Source organism: Vicia villosa, linkage group LG7 (assembly GCF_029867415.1).
Source record: "Vicia villosa cultivar HV-30 ecotype Madison, WI linkage group LG7, Vvil1.0, whole genome shotgun sequence".
In the NCBI taxonomy this organism is placed as follows: domain Eukaryota; kingdom Viridiplantae; phylum Streptophyta; class Magnoliopsida; order Fabales; family Fabaceae; genus Vicia; species Vicia villosa.
The window spans coordinates 110,929,694-110,933,122 of NC_081186.1; the positions used below are offsets into that span (position 1 = coordinate 110,929,694).

At 28.2% G+C, this 3,429-nt stretch overlaps 1 long non-coding RNA gene across 3 annotated transcripts; it reads left to right on the top strand.

Moving 5' to 3' along the window:
- Positions 1 to 332: 332 nt before the first annotated feature.
- Positions 333 to 3,152, top strand: LOC131616529 (uncharacterized). 3 transcript variants are annotated; one of them, XR_009288114.1, is made up of 3 exons: positions 333 to 469; positions 561 to 731; positions 2,726 to 3,152. It is a non-coding gene; the product is annotated as an uncharacterized LOC131616529 (long non-coding RNA). The 3 variants fall into 3 exon arrangements; XR_009288113.1 differs by having other exon boundaries at positions 2,831 to 3,152; XR_009288115.1 differs by having other exon boundaries at positions 594 to 731.
- Positions 3,153 to 3,429: the final 277 nt, after the last annotated feature.

Here is a 3,429-nt window from a genome sequence, read left to right on the forward strand (position 1 = left end):
ATATAAGAGTACAAGGATCTGTATACTAATTGCCTATAATTGTCTAGTCTATAATTGCCTATAATAGAAATCCTATTTTAAATACAATTATGATACAATATATTTTGTCTAGTCTATACTTGAATGTCTTGATATTTGCTTTGACCTTCTTTAATGTGAATAATATGTGCTTATCCTTACCATATTCGGAAAAAAAAGAGGAATTTCAGAGAATAAATATTGAATATAAGATATTCATAGCATTAGTTGTAAAGATATACTAGTATTTATTAATTGTGGGTTGATCATAAATATTTTAAAAAATAAATAATGGGCAGGAGCCCAACCGCAAAGCAAGTCACACAAAAAAATAAAAAATAAACATTGGAATAAATATTGAAAACCAAAACAAAAAGAAAGCGAACGTGAGAGATAGAGACGGCGGCGAGAAGCGGAGGAGGAGGAGTTGCTGTTTCTTCTTCTTCCTTAGGTATCACTCTCTCATTCTCTTATTTCATATATCAAATATTCTCAATTTTTGTTACTCCTTGTGTTCTACCTTATTTCATAACTTTTTACAGGTTTTTTTTTTTTAATATACGTGGTATCTGTAGAGGTTTTTCACCCCACGTAGCTCTTGAGGGTTTGAGATTTTTTTGGTCCGGGGCACCATCAAACTCTGAGACTCCAAAGGGAACAAACCCTTGAGACCCGAGCTCCCTTCCGCTGGGCCAACCCTCCAACCCTCTCAGGTTATAATTATCTTTACTTTTGTTTCTAGTTTCATAACTTTTTACCAGACCCTTGAAATTACCTTTGTACTTTTTGGATTTATATTAAGTAGTTTTATAGTAATTTAAAGAACAAATACATTGTAACCAAATTTTATTAAATGTTTTATTATGCTAAAGTTATGGGTTTGATATTTACTTTCAACTAGATATGATTTTATTGGTTTCGTAAGCTATGTTGGAGTTGGAATTAACTATAAGAATTAACTTCTATGAGTGATTTAAAAACCCTTTCTTTTATTTTGATCAATTGAAATTTGAAGTTAATGCTTGTTTTTTTGTTTGGGTTGGAGTACTCCTCTTATTTATACAAGAGTTGCTTATTAAGAAAAATAAGAATTAACTTTAAAATGATTAGGTTAATAGAAGAACATAGATTAAATATAAGAGAGTCAAAAGAGAAAGAGAGAAACATTGGCTGTTGGAAATGTTAGATCATCTAGAAATACAGTTTATTGTAGAAGTTATGCCTCATGAACAGCTGGAAACAAAAAAGAGGTTATCAACTTAGCAGCTCACATTGTTGTTCTTTCAATCATAGATATATATCCTTTTGTTTTCTTTATTTTTAATTTATAACATATCATTATATTTTAGGGAGGTATGTGATAGCTTTACTAAAATGGGATTTAATGTATAATACAGGAAATCTTGACCGGGTTAACTAAGTACTAATGCTTTGCCAGATTATAAATTCCAAACTAATGAATGGTAATTTACTTAAAAACTTGAAGCAATGACTTTTGATTCATTTTGTGCCTATGAATGAGATGAACAAAATAGTAAGTATATTATGTTGTCTAGTAGTACACTTGAGCACATTTGTATGCAAACTTCAAAGTGTACTACTAGATGAAAATATTGTTATGTCATATTATTTTGGATTAATTATTATTTAGTTTAATATGTTTAAATTTTGTATGTACATGTTTTATTATTTAGTTTAATATGTTTACATTTTATATGCATCTAGTTTATTATTTTGATTATTTAGTTATATATTTTTTATATTAAAAATTGAAAGTGAATACAACCGTTTGTTAATTTTAAATTTAGAACTTAAGAAAATGAAATTTATTTTAGACATTTTTAAGTGAACAACCTCAATAACCTCTTTATTGAGGTTGTTCACTTAAAAATGTCTAAAATTAAATTTATTTTCTTAAGTTCTAAATTAAAAATTAACAAATGGTGGTATTTACTTTCAATTTTTAATACAGGAAATATATAACTAAATAATAAAAAGGTGCATACAAAATTTAAACATATTAAACTAAATAATAAATAATAAAACATGTGCATACAAAATTTAAAAATATTAAACTAAATAATAATTAATCCAAGATAGTATGACATATATATAACAATGTTTTCATCTAGTAGTACACTTTGAAGCTTGCATACAAGTATACTACTAGACAACAACATAATATACTTGCTATTTTGTTCATCCCACGCATACACACAAAACGAATCAAAAGTCATTACTTCAAGTTCTTAAGAAACTACCATCCATTATTTTTGAATTTATCACCTGGCAGAGTATTAGTTCCAAGTTAGTCTGGTCAATTCTTGTATAATGCATTAAATACCATTTTAGTAAAGCTACCACATACCAACCTAAAATATAATGATATGTTATAAATTTAAAATAAAGAAGACAAAAGGATATATATCTATGATTGAAAGAAGAGCAATGTGAGCTGTTAAGTTAATAACCTCTTTTTTTATCCAGCTTGTTGAGTAGGATATATATAATTTTCTCTAAATGATCTGTTTGTAAAAATAATTTTTAATTAAACTTTTCATTTTGCAATTGATAATATGTAAGAATCGTTTTAAAAAATAGTTAGATATATAGCAATATTTAGGGGCTTGTTAGGTTTCCAACTACCTTCAATTTTAATAATAAATTAAAAAAATGGATGGCACTTTGTTTTGTTTTATATTTTCAGGGTTGTGTGTAGATAATAATAATGCAAGATCTCTATATTATACTATTTGTTATTCAATTAGTACTTCTGCAATGTTATTATTGGAGCATTATTTACTCTTGATAGCTCATGGAAAGAGATAGCTAGAAAAGAAGCATTCCCAACATTCAATCGTTGTACTCTTCCATCAAGACCACTTTATAATGGAAGCAATGATCTTTACAGGATAACAAATGCGGGAGTGATTGTGATGGATATTGATAAGGAAATTGTTGTACGAGAATATCCTCTTCCTCGTATAACCATGAACCCATTTGAGATATTTTTACATATGGGCGACCGTCTTTCTCGCAGTGTCTATAGATTCTTATAGAACATATCAAATCTATATATTTGATTTTGATTCAGGAAAGTGATCTCTCTATCATGAGATGGACCCTTTTGATTATATGACTGCTTCTGGTCATAATCTTAATCCTAGAAATGTGTCATTTCGTTTCTGGATCAATGATCAAATTATCTTTCAAGTAGGTCTACGTAAAAATCTAACAGAAAGTATGTCTTCACGCAAAAGCATTCATTTTGGTTACAATGTGAAGACCAAACAATTGACAAAGATTGAAGATATTGAGGTGAGAAATTTTGAAGTATGGCTTCACACTAACAGTTTAGTTTCTCTGCCAACTACTCTTCATAGCTAAGTTTCTTGGTATAGGATATATGCA